We start from the raw sequence: 23,379 nt of genomic DNA, 5'->3' as shown, positions 1-23,379 counted from the left end.
CAGACATGAGTATTACTATCTTCACTTTTTTTTTTTTGGTTTCAGTTTGCATAGAATATGTTTTTTCACTTTCAGTCTCTGTATGTCCTTAAAGTTGAAGTGAGTCTCTTGTAGGCAACATATAACTGGATCTTGTCTTTTTTTTTTTTTTTTTTTTTTTTTGTCTTTTTAAGGCCACACCTGAGGCATATGGAAGTTCCTGAGCTAGGGGTCAAATCAGAGCTGCAGCTTATGGCTGACACCACAGCCACTGCAATGCCAGATCAGAGCTGCATCTGTGACCTACACTGCAGCTAGAAGCAATACCAGATCCTTTAACCCTCTGAGCAAGGCAGGGATTGAACCTGCATCCTCATGGGTACTAGTCAGATTCTTAACCCACAGTGCCATGGTGGGAACTCCTGGGTCTCATATTTTATCCACTGAGCCACTCTATATCTTTTGATTGGAGAACTTAGTCCGTTAACATTTAAAGTAACTATTCATATATATGGACTTAGTATTGCCATCTTGTTCATTGTTTTCTGGCTGTTTTCTAATTCCTTTTTTCCTTTCTTCCTCTCATGCTTCCTTTGTGTTTTGATGATTTTTCTTTAGTGGTATGCTTGAATTTCTTTTTATTTTTCTAATGTTTATCTACTGTAGGTTGTTGCTTTGTGGTTACTATGAAGCTTACATAAAGGATTGTATAACCATTCATTTTAAAGGAGATAACAATTTCAAATCCATACAAAACCTTTATATTTTTACACATTTACATTTTTTTTTTGTCTTTTGTCTTTTCAGGGCCACACCTGCGGCATATGAAGGTTCCCAGGCTAGGGGTCCAATCAGAGCTACAGCTACCAGCCTATGCCAGAGCCACGGCAATGCCAGATCCGAGCCACGTCTGTGACCTACACCACAGCTCATGGCAATGCCGGATCCCCAAACCACTGAGAAAGGCCAGGGATTGAACCCACAACGTCATGGTTCCTAGTTGGATTTGTTTCTGCTGTGCCACAATGGGAACTCCTACATTTACATTTTTGATGTTACAATTTACATCTATTTATATTATGTGTCTATAACAAATTATTGTAATTGTAGTTATTTTAATATTTTTGTGTTTTAACTGCTGTAATAGAATTGTAAATAATTTACCCCCAACCATCATAATATTAGTGTATTCTGAGTTTAAATCTATATTTACCTTTTCCAGCAAGTTTTATAGTTTCATACATTTCATGTTACTAATTAGCATCCTTTTGTTTCAGCTTGAAGAACTCCATAGTTCTTTACTAGGCTAGTTTAGTGGTAATAAGCACCTTCATCTTTTATCTGGGGAACTCTATGTCTCCTTCAATTCCAAAGTATTACTTGTCCAGGTAGAGTATCCTTGGTTGGCATCTTTTTTTTCTTTCATCACTTTGAATACATTGTATACTCCTTTCTGCAAAGTTTTTGTTGAGAAATCTGTTCTTAATCTTTTGGGAGGTTCCCTCATATTTAACAAGTTGATTTTCTTTTGGTGCTTTTAAAATTTTTTGTCTTCAACTTTTGACAATTTAATTATAATGTGTCTTGATATGAGTCTCTTTAGTTCTCCTTATTTGGTATTTGGAATTCCTAGATCTGAATATCTGTTTCTTTCTTCATGTTAAGAAAATTTTCAGATATTATTTCTTTTTCTTTTTTTCTTTTTTTTTTCTTTTTCTTTTTCTTTTTTTTTTTTTTTTTTTTTTTTTGTCTTTTTGTCTTTTTCTAGGGCTGCACCCACAGCACATGGAGATTCCCAGGCTAGGGGTCTAATCAGAGCAGCAGCTGCCAGCCTACACCAGAGCCACGGCAACGTGGGATTGGAGCCGCGTTTGTGACCTACACCACAGCTCACGGCAACGTTGGATCCTTAACCCACCAAGCAAGGCCAGGTATCGAACCTGCAACCCTGTGGTTCCTAGTTGGATTCGTTAACCATGGTGCCACAATGGGAACTCCGCTATTATTTCTTTAATAAGCTTCTGCCCATTTCTGTCTCACTCTTCTTTTTCTAGATCCTCTTAATAGTGTCCCATAAGTCACTTAATTATCTTTACTCTTTTTCCATCTTTTTGCTTCTCCAGTTGGATGAATTCTACTGCCCTGCCTTTGAGTTTGCTGTTATTTTTTCTGTTTGATCTAGTCTGCTGTAAAACATCTCTCTCTCTCTCTCTATATATATATATATTTGTCCTTTTAGGGCCATACCCGTGGCATATGGAAGTTCCCAGGCTAGGGGTTGAATCAGAGCTGTAGCCGCTGGCCTACACCAGAGCCACAGCAATGCGGGATCTGAGCCACATCCACGACCTACACCATAGCTTTTGGCAACACCGGATACTTAACCTACTGAGTGAGGCTAGGGATTGAACCTCGTGGATGCCAGTCAGATTCGTTTCTGCTGAGCCATGGAGAGAACTCCCAAACCTCTATATTGAGTTTTCAGTTTAGTTAACTTATTCTTCAGCTTTATAATTTCTACTTGGTAATTTAAAAATATTTTCTGACTCTTGAAATTCTCACTTTGCTCATTCATTGCTCTCCTGACCTTGGTGAACATCTTTATGAATGGTGTTTTGAACTCTGTTAGGTAAATCATTTATCTCCATTGCTTTAAGATTGGTTTCTAGAGATTTATCCTATTCTTTAATTTGGAAAATATTCCCTTTTTTTTTTCATTTTTCTTGACTATCTGTGTTGGTTTCTATACATTGGATAAAACAACCACCTCTTCCAATCTTGACACATTGGTCTCATGTAGAAGGTAAACCTCATCAATAAGCTTGGCCATGGCTCCTGGTTGACTCAAATCTTTCGGATTGTCTAAGTTGCTGTCTTAGTTCTTATTGACTCCCAGCAGTTGAGGGTATGCTAAGACCTATCAGTGTCCCAAAGGGGAGGATCTCAGTTAGCACCTCAATACAGTCTGATTGGAAAAAAGTTGGGATATTAGATGTTGAGTTCAAACCCTTTACTCCTCAGAGACAAGCTGAGAGTTGTGAGTACCCTTCTATATGTTGCTGCACCAAGAGGAAGTTTATGGAGAAATTATTTCTCAGTCTCCTCTACCTATTTCAGTGTTTTTTTTTTCCTTTCCTCCTCATTTATGTGATATGTAGGATTTGCTCAGCTAGTTTCTGAATTTCTTTCAGAGTGAATTGTTCCATATGTAGCTATAGATTTGGTGTGTCTGTAGGAGAAGGTGAGTTTAGAAGACTCATGTATTGCCATATTGAATCAGAACTCCTCACCACTTCTTTTGAACATTTTATTGGAGATCACAAATGACAATCTTGCACATGAAAAATCCTAAAGAATTTACAAAAAAATTGCTAAAAGTAACAAATGAGTTTAGCAAGATTACAGAATTTAAAAATCAATATACAAAATTATATGCAATTATATATATTAGCAATGAATATTGGAAAATAAAGTTAAAAAAACAGTATCACTTTGAGTAATGTCCAAAAACTTGAAATGCTCAGGGATAAATTTAACATTTATGTACCAGATTTGTACAATGAAAACTACAAAGCATACTTGAGTAAATTAAGGAGGGCAAGTATATGAGAGATAAACCATGTTCTTGCAACAGAAGACTCAATATTACTAAACTGCAGTTTCTCCAGAATTCATGCATAGGTGCAATGGAATCCTAACAAAAATTCTAGCATGTTTTTTCATTAAAAATTACATAAGCTCATTTTAATGTTTTATGTAATTGAAAAAGACTTAAGCCAAGATACTTTATAAAAGAGGATGAAATCTAGAGGATTGAACTACATGATCTAAAGAATTATTAGGAGACATTCCCATCATGATTCAGTGGTTAATGAAACCAATTAGTATCCATGAGGTTGCAAGTTCGATCCTTGGCCTCAATCAATGGGTTAAGGACCCACTGTCTCCATGAGCTGTGGTGTAGGCTGTGGACGTGGCTTGGATCTGGCGTTGCTGTGGCTGTTGCGTAGACTGGTTGCTAGCGCTCTGATTCAACCTGTTGAGCTGAGGGTGCAGCCCTAAAAAGACCAAAACAAAACAAAAAACAACTTATTAGGAATCTGTAATAAACAAGGCAGTGTAATATTGATGTAAGAATAGACATGTAGATCAATGGGACAAAACAGAGAGTTCAGAAACAGAACCACACAAACATAGAAAATTGATTTTCACCAAAGGTGCCAAAGTAATTCAGTGGGAATTGTATAGTCTTTTCAACAATGATAGAACTTTAGTTGTCCATTTGGAAAAAAATGAATTTCTGCATTTAACTTATCCCTTATACAAATATTTTCTTGAAATGAATCATAGGTCTAAAAGTAAAAGCTAAAACTATAAAAATTCTAGAAGAGAACATAGGAGACTATCTTTTCAGACTTGGGGTAAGCAAAATATCTGGATAGGCAAAGAAAAAAATATGATTAAAAATTGTTAAAAATTGGAAGTTCCTGTTGTGGCTCAGCAGTAATAAGCCAACTAGTATCCATGAAGATGCAGGTTATATCCCTGGCCTTGCTCAGTGGGTTAAGGATCAGGCATTGCCATGAGCTGTGGTGTAGGTTGCAGACGCGGCTTAGATTCCAAGTTGCTCTGGCTGTGGCATAGGTCAGCAGCTGTAGCTCTGATTTGATCCCTAGCCTGGGAGCTTCCATATGTCACTGGTGTGGCCCTAAAAAGCAAAACAAACAAAAAATATTGTTAAAAATCATTAAATTTTCATAAACATTAAAAACTCCTTGTCACCATTAAGAAAATGAAAGAGGCAGGCCATAGACTGAGCAATAACTTTTGGCTTACCTGTATCTGACAAAGGACTTCTACCTGTAATATGTAAAGAATTCTTAATAACTCTACAATAAAAAGACAATCTAATAAATATTTTAACAAAGAGAGATGTATAAATATACCCTAAGGAAAATTGTATGATTAGATAAAAAAGAGCTGTTTCACAATGATAACATGTGGAGCATCCCGTAATGACTATATCAGGAAAACATAACAATTCACAAATGAGTATTCACTTAATAACAGAGCTTTTATATTTATGAAGGAAAATTGACAGAACTAAAAGGAAGACACAAATATACATCACTGATGGAGTTTTTTAAATTTCTTCTTCAGAATTCCTCCCCTTACCATATTTCTACTCTATGTGTAATCCTAGACAAGCCTCCCAGGTCTAAGAGAATGTCTGTCAGGCACCAGGGTACAATGAAAGGGGGATCTGCATTCCAAGACTGGATCTGACACATGAGTCTCCAAGCAGATTTCATTCAGTTATTCAACAGATGTAGACTGAGCTTCAAGCAAGTGCCAGAGAGTTCCAAAAGGCAGCAATCCAAAGGCAGTCCGCCCTCGGGTTTGTAGATTAATGAAGTACACAGATAAGCACATCTCGCTGAGCCTCAGATTTCCTATGTAGGAGGTGTAGGTAACAGCCATGATAGAAACACTGTAAGTGGCCAACAACGTATGAGCCCATCACTAGATTGTGGTATAAGCGTGAGAATTCTATAGAGCAGTGAAAGAGGATGAACTAGGACTACATTTATCAGTACAGATAAATAAATGAAAAAAGCAAATTGAAGAAGGATACATTAGTAGGATTATTCATATAAAGCTGTAAAATATGCAAAGCAATAATAAATTATGGATATGTGTCTTTGTAATAAAGACAAGAACTTATACATGGGAATGATATGCCAAATTTGGAAAAGATTCTGTACTTTTATGTTCAGAGAAAGTTTAGAACATAATGGCAGAAATTAAAAATTCAATAAAAATCTTGGAATGAAGATGAAGAAATCTTTCAGAAAGTATAGCAAAAATCCAGAGATGAAAAATAGAAATGAAAAGATTTGAGACTGGAAGATCCATACAGGAGGTTCAGTAACTGAATAGAAGGAGTTCAAGAAAAAAAAAAAAACTAGAGAAAACTAAGGTGAGGAAATTATCAGTGAAATAGAATTCCCTAGAACTAAAACCTGAGTGTTCAGTACCCAGTCATTAACTTATATAATGGTTAAAAATAGAATCACACCAAGGCACATCTCTGTGAAATTTCAGAGTATTTTGTATTGTCAGGATAGTTAATGCTGGCTCCTGCAGCAGAGAGCCCTCAAAAATCTTAGTGGTTTAACAAAACCAAAGTTTGTCACTTATGCAAAGCCTGATGTACTTCAGGTGGTCCAACTCCACCTTGTGAATATGTCACCTGGATGATGAGTCTCCTGAGGTAGTTGTGGGAAGGGCAGATAGGGCTGGAGATGACACATGTCACTTCTGCTCTCAGGCCGTTGGCCAGGACTAGTCATATAACCCCGACCTGACTCTAGGCCAGGCTGGGAAGCCAAGGAGAGAACAGGCAATACTTGATATTTTGCGGACTAACAACTGAAAACAAAAAGATCCCTCACAACTGGTCATATACACAGGATTAGGAAGCAAAATGGCTTTGCACTTCTTAATAGTAATATTGGAAACTAGAACACAGTGGAGGGATGCTTTCAAAAATTTCAAAGTTAGTGACAAAACTTAGAATTCTATATCTAGCCAACTATCAATCAAGAGTCAATGTAGAAAAAAGCCATTCAGACAACTAAGTCTCAATTGACCTTACCTGTACCCCTTCTCTGGAAGCTACAGATAATATGCTCTGTTACACTAAGAGGGAAACTAAGTGAGAGAAAGACAAAGGATATGGGACACAGGAGATCCAATAAAGGAAAGAAGTGAAGAGAATTCTTAGGACTACTGTGGAGGGAGATTGCATGAGGAGCACTGGGCCCCTGGCACATGAGGAAAACAAAAGCAAGTGAGAAGACTCCAGGAGAGGCTACTTCAAGAAGATGTAATCAGCATACTCTTTGAACTTTCTGAATATATTGAGAAAAAATTGAACATTTGGCAATGAATTTGTTGAATTAATCATAGTTATTTAGGAAATAAAATGGAAAAAAGATAATTACTAAATACAGAGAAAACAAAAGGTGGTGTGGAGAAGGAATTTAATTACAACTTTACTGCACAAATCAGCTGTGAATGCAGTGTAGTAATCATCATATTTCCATATGGATCTAATAAAAATTGTGCTTAAGTATATTGGGAGAATGAAATGGTGAGAAGAACGCATGTGGGAGAATGAGGTAGGAAGGAAGAAGGGGAGCCAAACTTCACCTTTAACTGTGGGAAATTAATAATTCCTAAAACTGAAACAAACAACAGTAGCAAGCATGTTTTTAAGAGGTGGGAAGTCAATACTAAAAGAACTGGCCTGAAGAGTCACAAGTGGAGGGGAGAGAGAGGCTGGGCACTACCATTTTGACTTAATAAACTCTACTGATCTAGTTGACTCTTTAAATTATGCGTTCATATAACTTTTTTTTTCTTTTTCAGATACACCAGTAGCATATGGAAGTTCCTGGCCAAGGATCAAATTTGAGTTGCAGCTGTGACCTGCCACAGTTGCCACAATGCCAGACCCTTTAACCCGCTGCGCTGGGCCAGGGATTGAACCCACACCACCATATAGACAATGTCGGATCCTTAACTTACTGCACTACAATGGGAACTCCTGTGTTTGTATATTAAAAAAAGAAAAACAAAGCTCTGGACTGATGGATATATCATGATACTGTTTTTATAAATGCTCCCACACTGTATTTTATAGGCACATACAGGTATGTGTGCACAACTAGGGAAAGGCTGGCATAGCCACCAAACTGGAAACTCTTAGCTCTGGGAAGATGATCCTGGCATGTATATATGGTGAGCTTATGTATAGTATAGTATAGTATAGTATAGTATAGTATAGTATAGTATAGTATAGTATAGTGTTTTATGAAGAATTTGGCTTTATTGTCATGCAAATGCATTCATGTATGATTTGTGAAATTAAGTGAAAATAAAAGACAAATTAATAAAAGGAGGAAAGTATTTTGATGTAGAATGTAATGGCCAAATTAAAAAGCCATTTTTGAACTTACCTCATTTTTGCAGAGCTGATGGTAGAAATGGCAACAGAGAGAGGCTAGCTGAGAAAAAAGGCAACCATGATAGAAAGTTACAGGAGTGGCACCAAGGTGGGATAATGCAGGGGACTTTTCGTTTTATTTCACTATATGTGTTGGTGGCACTTATCCAGTCCAGGGCTCAAAAAGAGGTCTGCACATTTTCTACCCCTCCATCCATTATTCACTATATATTAATTAATTAATTAATTATTGTCTTTCTAGGGCCGCACCTATGGCATGTGGAGGTTCCCAAGCTAGGGGTCGAATCGGAGCTGTAGTCTCTGACCTACGCCACAGCCACAGCAACACCAGATCTGAGCCGCATCTGCAACGTTCACCACAGTTCACGGCAATGCCGGATCCTTAACCCCCTGAGCGAGACCAGGGATCGAACCTGCAACCTCATGGTTCTTAGTCGGATTTGTTTCTGCTACGCCATGACGGGAACTTCTCACTATATATTTAATATCTATCTTCATTCATCATCCATTCGCCATCCATTGCCATGTCTCCATCTTCCTCCATAATACATTAAACCATTCACTTATCATACATCACTCACCACCTACTATCCACCCACTGTCTCTCCATCCACAATTCACCTGTCATGATCCATTTTCTAAGACGTAGCTGTCATTGAACCATCATCCATGCATTCATCACCTAATCATCTTCTATCAATCCATTATTTATCCACTATCCACCTTCCATCTACACTTGCACAGTACACAACCCATTATCCATCCACCTAGCAACCATCCATTCATTTGCTATCTAGTCCCCATTCATGCACCATCCAGCCACCATTTATTTGTCCACCATTTTCAATTACAAGTCCATTCAAAATAGAAGCTATTGCTACTATCCTCATATTCTAGTCAGTGAGAGAAAGGATGTAGGTGCAGGGCCTGCCTGATATCAGGCATTGAAACAGGAAGAGTGCTGAGGTGCCCAGGACTTTACTTCCTAGTTATAGCTTCTCTCTGCTGAATCCTCAGGCAAAGGGACCTAGGTTTGCATTCTGAATTCCCTACTTATGGTCATGTGAGGTTGGCAATTTCTTTGAGCTTCAGCCACCTCACTTAAAATGGTAATAATGCATGCAAAATCCTTAATAAGTATGCATTATATGCCTAGCACATAGTATGCACTCAGTAAATGTTGATAATAATTATTATTAATAATAATTGGAAAGTCAACCTTTTATCTGGCTTCCTCAGAAATATAATAGCATATTCCAGACCCAAATAGATATGCTTAGGGCTATCTGTTGTTTGGGTTATCCATACTAGTGTAGAATTGACTGATTATAAGGATTAAAAAATAATTCTCTTTGTAAGTTCAGTGTAACATTAAACTCTTTTATTTTGATATATTTCAGGCATACCAAAAGCAGAAATAATATAACAAAACACCTGCATACCTAGTACCTTCCTGAAAAGATAAGACATTTAAGTTTTAATGAAAACTCCTGAGCACACCTTCTGGCAAATTCTTAGTGCACCTTGTAATCTCACTCTCTTCCTCTCAAAGATAATTGTTTTTCTAAATTTGGCACACTGTTCCCATGCATAATTTCTTGCCTTTATTACAAAGATACATATCCATAATTTATTATTGCTTTGCATATTTTACAGCTTTATATGAATAATCCTACTAATGTATCCTTCTTCAATTTGCTTTTTTCATTTATTTATCTGTACTGATAAATGTAGTCCTAGTTCATCCTCTTTCACTGCTCTATAGAATTCTCACGCTTATACCACAATCTAGTGATGGGCTCATACGTTGTTGGCCACTTACAGTGTTTCTATCATGGCTGTTACCTACACCTCCTACATAGGAAATCTGAGGCTCAGCGAGATGTGCTTATCTGTGTACTTCATTAATCTACAAACCCGAGGGCGGACTGCCTTTGGATTGCTGCCTTTTGGAACTCTCTGGCACTTGCTTGAAGCTCAGTCTACATCTGTTGAATAACTGAATGAAATCTGCTTGGAGACTCATGTGTCAGATCCAGTCTTGGAATGCAGATCCCCCTTTCATTGTACCCTGGTGCCTGACGGACATTCCCTGAGGCCAGGGAGGCTCGTCCAGGCCAACACTCGATGCAGAAATGTGGTGAGGGGAGGAATTCTTTTCCTTCCTGCATGTGATTGGGTCAGGACTTTCATCTTTCGACCGACTGCCCAGATAGCACAGGCAGTATGGCCGCCTTCATGACAGGAAGCTTGTAAAGCAAGGGGGCTGTGAGAGGGACCTGCTTTACCAGGATGCAGCTCACAGGACTCTTGGCCTTGGTTTAGTTCCTGGATTCCTGCCCCTTCCTTATTACCCCACTTGCCATCACCAAGAGACGCCCACCGTCCAGCCTAACTGGACCTTCTCCTAAAGAGTTCAGGGGAAACTCTCTCCATTCAGGCAGAAGCTCCGGGGAGATTATCTTCTCAGCAGGTTCAAAGTGGAGGCCAATTCTCGTGCTTCCAGGCACAGCCGTATCTGTGACATGTTAAGGCTTAATGTATTCACCCAGAATTAAGACCCACTTGTGCTGGCCAATTAACAGTCTCTGCTTATCCAGCTCTGCTGTGCCCCTGGCCTTCATGTGGTAGCCCTGTGTCCACATCCCACGTGGAGGGCTGCGTGGTTCATGTCAGGCCTGTGCCCTGTGGCCTCTTTGTGACACACCATGCTGGGCTGCTGTCCTCTGTGGAAACCTCTTGAGCGCAAATGGCCCCTTTTTGACAGAAACACCACAAGAACATTCCCCAAGGGTGCTGTTTGCTGTAGTAGTCGTCTACAGATTTTCCCACCAGGATCCTGGAGCATGTCCAATGTGGAGTTTCTACTGTCATGAGAAGGGAACAGATGACCATGGAATTAAGAAATAGCTCTTCCCCTTCCCTCTCCAACCCTTTGATTTCAGAGGTCTGCACTCATTGTTAGTGGTCAGGACTCCTGCACCTCCTTTGTGAACTAGGAAGACATGGGAATGAGGGGCCTTCCGGGTTCTTAAACGCAGCAACAAATAGCCCGCAAAACCACTATCTGCAGCTTGAGCAACCCTTGCTATGAACCTCCCTGGAGGACCGCCAGGAAAACAACTCAAGTCAGCCCCCAAAATAGGCTTCTTGAAGGCACTTTCTTAAGGAAAAAAAAAAAAAAAGGAGAGAGAGGGGGCAGGGGAGAGAGAGAGAAAACTAAAATAATATTCTACTCAGAGGTAGTAATAATATTTGTAAAATGTATTATTATTCTTATTTTTTTTTTACTGTCGGTCACTTGGCTTAAGTCTAATTACATGTGAAAAAAAAAATATGTTATTGGCTGGCAGGTAGCATGGCTGTCAGAACTTCATCACCATTTTTTCCCCCCAGAAGCAGCTGATTTTAGGTTCAAGTGAGGGTTCTGTAGAGTATCAATTTTGCCCTTACCAATGCTGTCACCAGAAAGATCTGTGAGGCATGGAGAAGACTTCTTCTGAGGGTGCTCCCCATGTTTCTCTTTGCCTTTTTCTAGGAGGCCTTACAGATTGAGTAGAGCAGACAGCCATTTACTAAAACAGGTCTACATTGTGCTAGATATCCTACTGGGCACTTTTGCAAATATTGGCTCCTTTGATCCTCAGAACAACTCCTCTTGGTAAGAATCACCACTAACTATTTTGCAGACAAGCCAAATGAAGGTTGGAGGTGGAGGCAGTGAGTTGCAGATGATCTGGTCTTGCAAGGCTGAGTTAGTGTTCTTTACTCACCTTACAACTACTCATTCATTTTGTCATTTGACAACTTAATGAAAGGAGTTAATAAAAGATTACACTGAATCACATCCACATCCTGCCAAGTTAGACCTGTGCCTTGCAAACCTGAACTTTGTCAAAATTATGGACTCATTTCCAGCTGCGTACTCAACGCCTCTGTTGGATGCCTCATAGTCTTCTCTAACTTGACAAAGTCCATGCAGATCTTTTGAATTTCACCGCAAAAATATACTATTCGCATAATTTAATCTATTGGAAATTCTATTGAAAAATCTAGCAAAACCAGTCCACTTCTTTCTTTTCCACTGCTCCCACCCTAATCCTTCTATTTCTCACCAAGTTTACTGAGGTAGTCTCTTTGCAACTCTGTATTTTACTCTTGGCCTCAAACCCCTTCTCCATTCTTCATACACAAATCAGATATGCAGCTTTTTACTCAAAGCTCTTCAGTGGCTTTTAGATTAAGATTCAAACTCCTACAAGGCTTCCTTACCTGACCCTTAATTCACACTAATCTCCTATCACCCATGAAGCTTCAGCTACTCTGGTATCCTCTCTGTTTCTTAAGCACACATCAGGGCATCTGCATCTCCCATTTGCCCCTGATTTTTACTATCTGGCTCCTGCTAGTCATTCATATCTCAGCTTAAAGTCATTTCCTCAGAGAGGTCTTACCTGAAAACCCAATCTGAAGACACTACTCAGTCATTTTCTATTATATCACCCCTTCTTAGTTTCTCATTATAGTATGTATTGCTCTCTGATTGTGTGCATATGCTTATGTATTTACCTCTCCTCATAGAATGTAGATCTGAACTGGTCCTTCTTGTTTATCTCTGACACCCAGAATCATTGTTCTCAAGATCTAGATAATACCTGGCATATAACAGGCATATCATAAACGTTTGTTGATGGAATGAATGAAAGCTTTTGTGAGTAGCAGCAAAGTGTGGTTTCCACTGGAAGATCTTCTGGGAATTTTCTATGACCCAGTCCTCAAAGGTAGAGTATATAATATTTTGTGTTATTCATGTCTGAATTAAAAACAAAGGACAATTCGGGAAATTAATGCTGCATGCAAGGACATGAATCTAGTTGGTGGTAGAATTATAGCTAGACTGAAGTTCTCTTTCCATAAAACTACTATCATCTTTCTAATCTCACTCTACCTCTATAGTGCTACAGACTTTCTTTGTGAATAATGAAGCCCTCTTTACCCTCATTTAATATAAGTATTTCTCTATTTATTCTTAAGCCAATTAATTAAATTAATTATGGAAGGATGCTTAGAAAGACCCCATTGCCCCACAATAGCTCTCTCACTGTAACAATTCCCAGGGGTTATGTGGGTTCCTCTGTGTTTTTAGCCCCATGGGACTCACAGCATGGACTCTGTCCCTGCAGATCTCCAGCTTAAGATCCTGGGGTCTAGTTGTAACTCTACAGTTGTTTACAGGTGAAGGCAAATGGAATGGCCCAGGGAAGACCTATGATGGAGCTGAATTGGACTATGACCTTTTGGGTTACCTGTTTCAGTGCTTTCCCCCAGTATCCTGCCCCACTTCTATCTTATGTACCCTGAAAAAGGAAACTGAATGATATATTTTGAGCAAATGTCACATAAGGGAGGCCTTTGCAGACTGTTTTAATTACATTTGTAGCCCAGCTTCCTACCCTAGCACTCCTCATCTGGTATTCCCAATCTACATTACTCCATAGCATTTATTACTCTCTGGCATAGTAAATAATATACTTCTTACTTTATTGAAGTCTCCCACTAGTAGAATATAAGCTCCAACATGAGAAAAGAGATTTTTTAATGTGTGTTTCGCTCACTGCTGTATTCCCAGCACCTTTAAGAGTGTCTGGACCTTATAGGTGCTTAGTAACTATTGGTTGACTGAATGAATCAATCAATTAGACACTTTGAAATGTGCAATATTTTTTTGACCCAGGAATTATATTTTTAGGAATTCATTTTTCACATATTGACTTGAATGAATAGAATATGTGTGAACTCAGATGGTTCATTTCCTTATTATTTATAAGCATGAAAAAATGGAAAACAATCCTTTAGCAATAAGGGATTATTTAAATAAATTGTGGTATATCCCTACAATAAAATGCTATGAAACCATTAAAATTCACATTTTGGAGGTATATTTAAAAACATGGGAATATGTTAAGGAAGTTTCCTTAAATGAAAATAGTATTATATATTTTGATTGTAAATGTAACATGACTGTGTATGTATGCATTGACGAAATAGTGGAAAGGTTACAGTATCCAGGGGAGAGAGGATTTTCTATGGTTATTTGTGAGAGGAAAGGCTACAGATTATTTTAATTTTCCTTTTTTGCGTTTTCCTCTGTGTTGAAATTTGCTAAGGAGAGAGGAGGCTGGTAGTGGTGGTATTAAGATGTCTCCCTGGAGCCTGGGGTTTGGAATGAATGGTCTCCTCCTAGTTAACTCTTGGTCACCAGACCCTCAGGTCTCTCCCACACTGATGCTGGATTAGGTCATGTGATTTGCTTTGGCCAGTGGGAGTTTAGACTTTAGTCACATGTCTAAGGTCTCACTTGGGATGGCTGGGGTGGCTGGAATGGCTGGAGCTTCTCTTCACACAGCAGCTCATCCTCCAGGAGTCCAGACTAGATTTGTTTGCATGATAGAGGAGAGTTTCTATTAGCAGTAGAAGCCCAGTGAATGAGTGAGCTCATTCTGGACCTGCACTATCCTATACAGTGGCTATTGAATACTTGAAATGTGGCTAGGATAAATTGAGATGTAAGTATAAAATGCACAGTGGGGAGTTCCCGTCATGGCGCAGTGGTTAACGAATCCGACTAGGAACCATGAGGTTTCGGGTTCGATCCCTGCCCTTGCTCAGTGGGTTAACGATCCGGCGTTGCCGTGAGCTGTGGTGTAGGTTGCAGATGCGGCTCGGATCCCGCGTTGCTGTGGCTCTGGCATAGGCCGGTGGCTGCAGCTCTGATTCAACCCCTAGCCTGGGAACCTCCATATGCCGCGGGAGCGACCCAAGAAATAGCAACAACAACAACAACAGCAACAAAAAAAAAAAAAGACAAAAAAAAATAAAATGCACAGTGGGTTTTGAGGAGTTGAATAATCAAGAATGTAAACTATTTAATTAATAACTTTTATATTCATATCAAAGTAATAATATTTTCGTTATATTGGGGAATTCCCATTGTGGCTCAGTGGAAATGAATCTGACTAGTATCCATGAGGATGTGGGTTTGACCCCTGGCCTTATTCAGTGGGTTGGGGATCTGGCATTGCTGCAAGCTGTGGTGTAGGTCGCAGACGTGGCTTGGATCCCACATGGCTGTGGCTGTGGTCTAGGCTGGCAGCCATGGCTCTGATTCGACCCCTGGCCTGGGAACCTCCGTATGCCATGGGTGTGGCCCTCAAAAGCAATAAATAAATAAATAAATAAATGAAATAAAAATATTTTGGTTATATTGGGTTAAGATATATTATTAAAATACACTTCACCTGTTTAAGTTTTTTAAATGTGGCTACTAGAAAATTTCAAATTACAGGCATGATTGTATTATATTTCTGTTGGACAGTTCTATTCTAGACCAGCTAGCCACAGACAAGCCACCCCAGACCAGAAGAACCACTCAGCTGACCCACAAAATTGGAGCAAATAAAATGGTTGTTGCTTTAAATCACTAAATTTTGCCATGCTTTGCTATGTAGCAAAAACTGTTTGTTGTCAAAAAAGCACTGTGATTTATACATGGTACCAACTCAGCTCCTTGACCTTTACAGGAATGAGCCAGAGTCCCAGAGAAATAGGGAAAGAAAGCAAGATATGATGGAGAACAATGACCAGTGACTTGCTGCTAGAGCTGATCGGCGAGAAGGTGACAAGATTTGGAGAGGATGGGGGCATGGGGATTGAGAGAGATTTACCTTCTTGGAGTCCCACTCTGCAAGGCATGCCTCCTCAGCCTGCAGCCCTGGAGGGCAGGGGCTGGGGAAGTCCTAGACAAACCCTTCCTCCCCTTTCCCACTGCCACTTGCCTTTCCTATCTGTTTTGTGTGTGCTCTGCTGTCCTATCCCACAGAGCTCTGTGGGAAAAACACTACATCAACAACAAGATAATAAAGGGCATGTCAGTGAGAGAACAGGAGGAGGGAGGGGGAAAGGGTGATTTTTGGCAGCAGTACCCCATCATCTAGGGCCTCTGTGCTTCCCTCAGCTTCTTCCTCCTTGAGCCACATGGGATTGAACATCAGAGATAGAGGAAGCCTTAGAGATTGTCCAACCCCAACCTGGTCCCCCTCTGTTACATAGGAGGAAACTATGGCCCAAAGATGTTGCATGACCTCCCTAGGATCATACCAGAAATTAGTGATGGTGAGACCTAGAATTCAATTTTCATATCAGACCCTCAGTCTTGTGCTCTTTCTGCTGTTCCCTGTGGTACTGACTCATTTGGATCAGTTATGCTACATTCAGCCTGGGCTTTTGGAGGTTCATTCATGTCTAAGAGCAGTGTGAGTGCAGGGGTTTCTCTTTACTGAGCACCATTTCTCTCTCTCTGAACTCATCCCTCCTCTCAGGCTCTCTGCCAGAACTTTTGCTTTAAGATGTGAGAGGTTCCACAGACATTCACTTGGAGGCCTCTCTCCTTCCCATGGTGCTCTCCTTGGACGGAGTCATACTCAAGACCCACTCACCTTCTGCTGGATGCTGATTGAGCAGAGCTATGGGCTCTGGAATGTTTACTGCTTTTGTCTTTCTATAGCCAGCACAAAGGTGGCTCGGAGCATAGGGGAAAGGTTCGAAAGCTTGCCAGAATCTCTCAGGTGGTAAGATACAGGAGTGGGGTGGGTTGGAAGTAATGGGGAGGAGGGTGAGGAAATCTTAGAGGCACTCCTTCTCTGGCTATGAGTACCCGAATGATGGGCTTGGCTGGCATAATCTTTGCATCTCCTCTGCTTCTAGACCATTGTTCCACCATCTTCTGAGATTAGCCCCTCTTTGGAAGGCCAATCCTCTCATATTGCCCCATTTAGTCCTTTGCTGTTTTCATGATTTGCCATCTTTTGGACAATCTATGGCTGTTCCCCATGATTTGAGCACAGGTTGGTGTGCGCTGATCCTCCCAGGCACTTAGGCATCCATGTGGAGGCATCCCTGCCTTCCCAGCTCCATTCCTTGATGGAGTCAGTTCCAATGACCTTTATCTCTGTTCTCTTCAGTTGCCTATTAGCCATATCTTGGGACTTATTGCTACATGGTGGCTAAACTCAGAATTGCTTATCTTTAAGATTTCAAAATCTGTGACCCCCGCCCCCAACCTCCTGTACATTGTTTCCTCTCCCTGTTGCTTCTTTGAGGTGTTTTCCTGATACTCCTCTGTTCTGACTGGGATGAAGGCACTCAGTTAATCCTTATAAGAGCTCACCATCCTTTCTTAGAACAGAAGAAGCCTCACCTAGAAGGCTGCTTATTGTTGGCAAAGCAGTATGCAAAGAGACATTGAAACCAATGACCAAAAAGAATCTGGTTTAAAAAAATTTTATTAGGTATATGGAACCTTGTTACCATGCTGATTTTCTGAAAAGATTATCAACTTTTCACCCAGATGTTCAAAGTCAAGAAGATGCAGCCCATATTGTGGTACTATAACCACTCACTCTGTCAGGAGGCAAAGGATGAGAATGTGGCCCAATCCAGGGAAATCAGCCAGTGGCAGATGATGGCCGTCAGAGGTCTGAGGAACTGGTCTTTGGGTTGTTTCTGGTCTACATGACAAGCGTTCAGGGTGAGTGTCCTAGTCTGTTCTGGCGCTGTAACAAGATACCACTGGGACTGGGAATGAATTTTCACAGTTCTGGAGGATAGATGTCCAAGATCAGGTGCCAGCATGGTTGAATTCTGGTGAAGGCCCTCTTCTAGATTATAGACGGCTGACTTTGTGCTGTGCTTTCACATGGCGGAAAGCGCAAGGGGTGTCCCTGGGGTCTCTTGACCTCATCATCTCCCATTCACCTTGGGGGTTAGGATTTCAATGTATGAATCTTGGGCAGGGGTGTGGGGGTGGGAACGGGGGGTTGTGGTGAGGGCGACACAAACATTCAGACTATTGCAGGAGGAGAAGCAGAAAAGCTGCATGAGGGGAGGTCAAAGTTGAAAAGAGCAAAGTGTGATGCTATCCAGGAACCATCTAAGGAAAAAACTGGCCAGGCAGATTGAGAATTTTACAACAATACTCTCCCACCCAACTGCCCCATGACAGCTGTTAGCACAAGAAGCAAAGCTATTTCCTGGAAAGGCTCCTTGTGTTTACAAGGGTGAGACCCTCTTGATGTTTTTGCAACTTTAATTAAAGGGCCGAGGAATGGATTTACATCCCCAGTGGTTCCCTGGGGGAACACACAGGATGGTTGTACACAATGCTTCACAGTCACATGGAGAGAGAAAAAGTCAATCAATTATCCAGATGTTTTGGAATTTTACATAAATGGAGCCTCAGTGGGGATTTGATCCTTGATAATAATGTATTATTCTTGCATAATGGTGGAGAAAATGTTCTTGAAAGGAAGAGAGGATGTTTTGCTAATATTCTTTTATTCTTTCTTCTCCTTCTTAAGTCTATATTTAACAACATCAGGTGCAGCACAACATGGAGACCAAGGACAGAAAACAAAAAAGGCATAGGATGTGCACCCCCCTCCACCCCCAAGTGCAGTGAGTGCTCCCGGTTGGGGCAGAATAGCCTTGAGGTGGAGGGTAAGATGGGGAGCAATACTTTGGCAGAGCCTGGCTAGTCTGGATTTGCAGATCCCAGCACAGTAGGTTCATGCTCAGAAAGCATTAATGGCATTCAACATAAGAGTTTCTCAAGTAGTTTTTAATCTTTCCTTCTCCAAAGTCTGCAATCTCACCATTAGAAATCTAGTTCTTTGACTTAAGAACAAAGTTCTCAGACATTAGGGTGTATAAGAATCATCCTAGAGGGAGTTCCTCTGGTGGTACGGTAGATTAGGGATCCAGCATTGTTGCTGCTGTGGCTTGGGTCACTGCTGTGGCAGGGTTTCACCTCTGGCCCGGGAACTTCCTAATGCTGTGGGCATGGCATATTTAAAAAAAAAAAAAATCCTAGAAATGAATTAAATTGCAGATTTCTGATTCCCACTGTCAGATTCATATTCAGTAGCTCTGCGGGCAATACCTTGGAAGCTGCCCTGTGAACGGGTAACCCAGGGCTTCTAGCGTGTCTCTGCCTTGTGAAACAGTTAAGGCATTGCCTACTCCAGCTGTTCTCTTTCAAAAGGAGACACATAGGCTGAAAGAGCAACCGTCCAGCCGCAGTGTGGGAACCAGATTCCAGAACATTAGGATCTAGTCCCAACTCCCATCCTTCTAGCTCTGTGACTTGGGGCCAGATGTTTAAACTCTAAGGACCTCAATTTCCGCATCCATAAAAACAGAGAAGAAAACTTTAGTCCGATCTAACCAATGGGCCAATATAAGAAACATTATCAAGTGAAATGATTTAATGTAAAAGCCTTGAAAACTGTTCAGTGCTTTGAAAAGTATTTTCTTCCATGCATATGTAGAATGTTGTTTTTGTTATTTTTCATCGTCATTCATTAATACATCCATTTGAATTAGTTTGAGAGTTTAAATGATGGGGTAAGGGGTAAACTTGGAGCTCAGGCAACTGTAGGAAGAGGGTGGTCAGGTAGTGCTATGTCCCATGCCCAAAGCTGCCAGGAAGGCTCAGGAGGGCACCAAGGTGGTGAGAGAAGCAAGCAAGTGCGTATGCCAGGTGGGGGCAGGAGAAGTGTTGAGCGTTGGAGAAAAACTTAACCTTATAGTTTTATTTCAAATTTCAGATTATTGGGTACTAATAACATGCCTGGAGGGACTTTGGTGTTTTTTATTCTCAAAAAATTTGCATAAGCCCTGAGAGTCACAAATAGGAGACTATAGGAGGATAGTTTTTTTGTGTGGAAAAATAAATAAAGAAAAAGCACATTATGGAAATCATATGAGAAAAGAATCAGCTTCAATGTAAAACTTAAAGAATGTATTCAAACCAGCCACAGACGGCCTCTCACCTTCTGGATAGTCTCTTTCTCTTTTTGGACAACAGAATGGTCAGTTATCTTCATATCCTCCAGGCTGGTTCAAAATAGCCACTTCCCTTGGGAATTCAAACCAAAAAAGAACCCTGCCTTCCAGGGACGAGAATGGAGCTGTGTGTGTGTGCATTCGTCTCTCATGAATGTGGAGGGCAGTGTCTCTACCTCCCCTGCTGTTTGTGATTAGCAGATTTGGGAACAGGGGGACCATCCTTGTCCCTTAGCACAGAACCTTGAGACTCGAAGATGTGTTTCTTAAGGAGAAAGTACAGGGGTAGAGCGGGGAATAGAGACTGTTGCATGAGGAGCTCCTTGCTAGATGTCAGACCGCACCAACCTCTGGATCCAGTGGATGGCATCTGGACTGGTTAGGCTGCACTTGGAATGGAGACAGTGCTATCAGCACAGCATCCCGAGTGGAGTTTGGGCAGTCACTTAGCATGGCTCCATGAGCCACTGAAGGGCATTCATCCTTAAGGGTGGGAAGTGCCAAACTATTTAAAAATCAGTGGGGAGAGTGCGACAGGAAATGAAGAGCAGCACATCTCCCATTTAAAATTTTGTGGATCAGGGAAAGAGACAGAGATTGCATTATTAGCCCCAAATTGGACCAGGAACAGCAGAGTCTGGAATGCTGAAGGGATGTGGTCCAAACTGCCTGCGAAACAAAAGGCCAGGGAGGCCTCCTGTAGTCAGGGGGAGTTGGCTGAGGCTTGGGCTCACAGGCTGGATGGGACCCTGCTTTGCTAGCGAGGCCCCTGTGAAAAGTCTATGGTCCATCCTGAGCACGGAGCATGGAGAACTAAGGCGCCATGCAGATGTGGAGCTGTTTTCTCATCCCTAATACTTCCCAGATTTGTGATGCTGAGGGTCAAGTCCAGTTGTGTGAAATTCCTGATGTTTTCCCTTTTCTAAAAGAGCCACAGGGTGAGATGTCAGACCTGCTTCTTTAAGCAGGATAATAAAATGTGCCACAGTGTAGTTGACCCTAGGGGAGCAGTAGGATGAATAATCTCTAGCTCTGGAAAAAAAAGACAAATCACATGTAATTAGCCTTGGAGTGTGTCTGTGTGTGTGTGTGCGTAGCATGCAGGAATGGAGGAGGGAAGGAGAATAGCAGGTTTAATGGTTTTGCTTGCTTTGGCTGATATTAAAATGCAGAAGCATTTCCTGGATACCCACTGACTAATGACAGGTGCTAGGACACCCTGTGGCATTTTTGGGCACAGGAGGATGTCACCCTGTGATGGCAAATGAGGTGGAAATTTTGTGAAGTAACAAAGTTACATGTGTCTAATGAAGTATTACTGCAATTGAGGATTCTTTTAAAATTGGACATAATGTAAACTTGTGGTTATGCTTCTGTTCCTCTTAGTTCTATGGGTGATCTAGGAGGGGAGGGGCCTTCTATATGCAAAGTAGGTTCTAGAGCTGCTGAGGATAAATCCTGGAGGTGGTTGGCGATGAGAGTGATTACTTTATGAATTTATTCCTGGGAAGGGAACCTTCCAGAAGGAAAAGCACAGATGGACTTCTGAGAACTCTGGCAAAAGTCCCCACAGGAGCCCTTATTTTATGAGCCCTGACCTGAGAACACTCCCCGGGACGGCAAGCTTGCTACCTGGTACCTAGAACAAGATGTTTTGCTGTGCTGCAATTTTGCTAGACTCCTGAAGAGGGAAAAATCTTTTTGCTTTTACATTGTTTACTTTTTACATTGTTTTACTTTGTGTTAATTTTATCCCTTCTGGGTTGATGTGGGGATTGAGGCCTGTTAAAATCATCTGTACCTTGCTTACTTGGGCTCTTTTTAATGTAGCTTCTTGCCCCCACTTTCTTATTTTACACAGCTTTGGGGGACTATCTGGAGTGGTATACTGGAGTCTCCCCTAAACTTTCCTGCAGCCCAGTCAATGAATCCACATCCAGGCCCACCCACTGGGCTGGGTGTATTTATGGAGTGTATGCTTCGCACTCTCTGTGGGCAAGGCGGACATGAAAGGCTCTGCTCCCTCAGAGAGTATAATCTCATGAAGAGATATGTTTTGTAGACATAAAATGATTGCTTTAAAAAAATGGCAATAATATGCTATAGTCTGATGTGGAAGGTCTGAATTTCCCCAGAATGCAAATGAGTTTTCCCACTCATGGAGGAAGTTTTTGTCATAGACCAGTGCAGTTACTATACCTTCTGGATGTTCCACAGCTGACATCATATAGATTTGAGTGAGTTTTAAAGACTTAGCCCTGGTAATAGCACCTTGAGTTGAAGTCCCTGGGGCTCTAGTGATATTGGAAAGGTTATTAGACTTTCCAGAGTCCCCGGTGGAATTCTTTCTCTCCTGCTCGTGGAGTGGAAGGTGGCACAGCAAAGTTCTGAGTCCTTGCTCCATCATATTTACATTACCCTGGCCTTGCTGGCCTATAAATGAGGACAGTACCACCTACTTGGAGGGTTGCTGTGAGGATTCTAGTCAATGAATCTAACTCTCCAAACACTTGACTCGACATAGTAGAGCCTCTGTTGGTAGCAACTTTTACAACTATTATTCAATCCTAGACTCTTGAGACAGGTAAACTGTCTGCAGCTGATCTCCAAAATCAGCTAGAAAAGGTGATGGGGAACTGCTTCCTTGTACCAACTGGGGAATAGTACCATTTTATCACTTCATAGCTCAGGGACCGAGAAAAGCACATAACCGCCTCAAGCCCCAGCCTCTCATCTATATTACCTACTTCATAGATTTGTTGGAAGGATTGAAACAGCTATCATGAAAACGTTTCCACTTTAAATGTGAAACTTGCAGATGCCATTCAACTCAAATTTGTGCCAATGAGTATGTTCCTTAGCAAAGCTGAAGGAGTCTCAGGTGTGCCTTCATAAATCTGAAAAGTTCCTGGGCTAGGAAGGAATTTTTTTTGCCATTCTTTCTTACACAAATAGAAAAGTTGAGATTTAGAAAAGTTGTGACATGCCCAAGACTGTGATAAAGCCAAAGAGGAACTTGGTTCTCCGATCTGGCAGTTTCTGTCAGACAACTTGAAAAGCAGGAGATGGCCAAATGTAACTGCAGGAGAGTTTCCCACCCTCTCCACTCCCGGTTTTCATGAGTGAGGGTTTCTCTTATGCGAGTTGAGCCTGCAACCCTGCTCTGGTGAGAATTTGTCAAATAGCTCTCTTGTCTTGGAAGGTTTACAGTAAATAGAGTTTCAGGTTATCCTGGGGATTTATTTTAGTCTCAGGTACTGTAAAGAAAACACTTTTAAGGTTCTTCTAAAAATAAAATTCCTCTGCGATGTTTGGCCTGTGGCTAATGTGTTTGGAAACATGTTTTCTGTAAAACTCAACCTCATTAATCTACTTGCAAATCCAGAAAGACAGCCTTCATTGCACACATCAGGGCTTGTCCCAAACTTTCTCTGTTCAGTGGGGAATGAAGAGAAATGAACCGCAGG

General features: G+C 41.1%; 1 long non-coding RNA gene across 1 annotated transcript in view; it reads left to right on the top strand.

Annotated features, from left to right (window-relative positions):
* The window catches only part of LOC102167638, a 99,636-nt gene extending 81,827 nt beyond the window's left edge, over positions 1-17,809 (top strand). Inside the window, exons 3-4 of the long non-coding RNA XR_303172.2 lie at positions 15,592-15,686; positions 17,418-17,809. This is a non-coding gene — a long non-coding RNA (uncharacterized LOC102167638). The remainder of the gene's footprint in view (positions 1-15,591; positions 15,687-17,417) is intronic.

Source organism: Sus scrofa, chromosome 4, assembly GCF_000003025.6.
Source record: "Sus scrofa isolate TJ Tabasco breed Duroc chromosome 4, Sscrofa11.1, whole genome shotgun sequence".
Taxonomy (NCBI): Eukaryota; Metazoa; Chordata; class Mammalia; order Artiodactyla; family Suidae; genus Sus; species Sus scrofa.
This window is presented reverse-complemented; position numbering and strand designations above follow the sequence as displayed.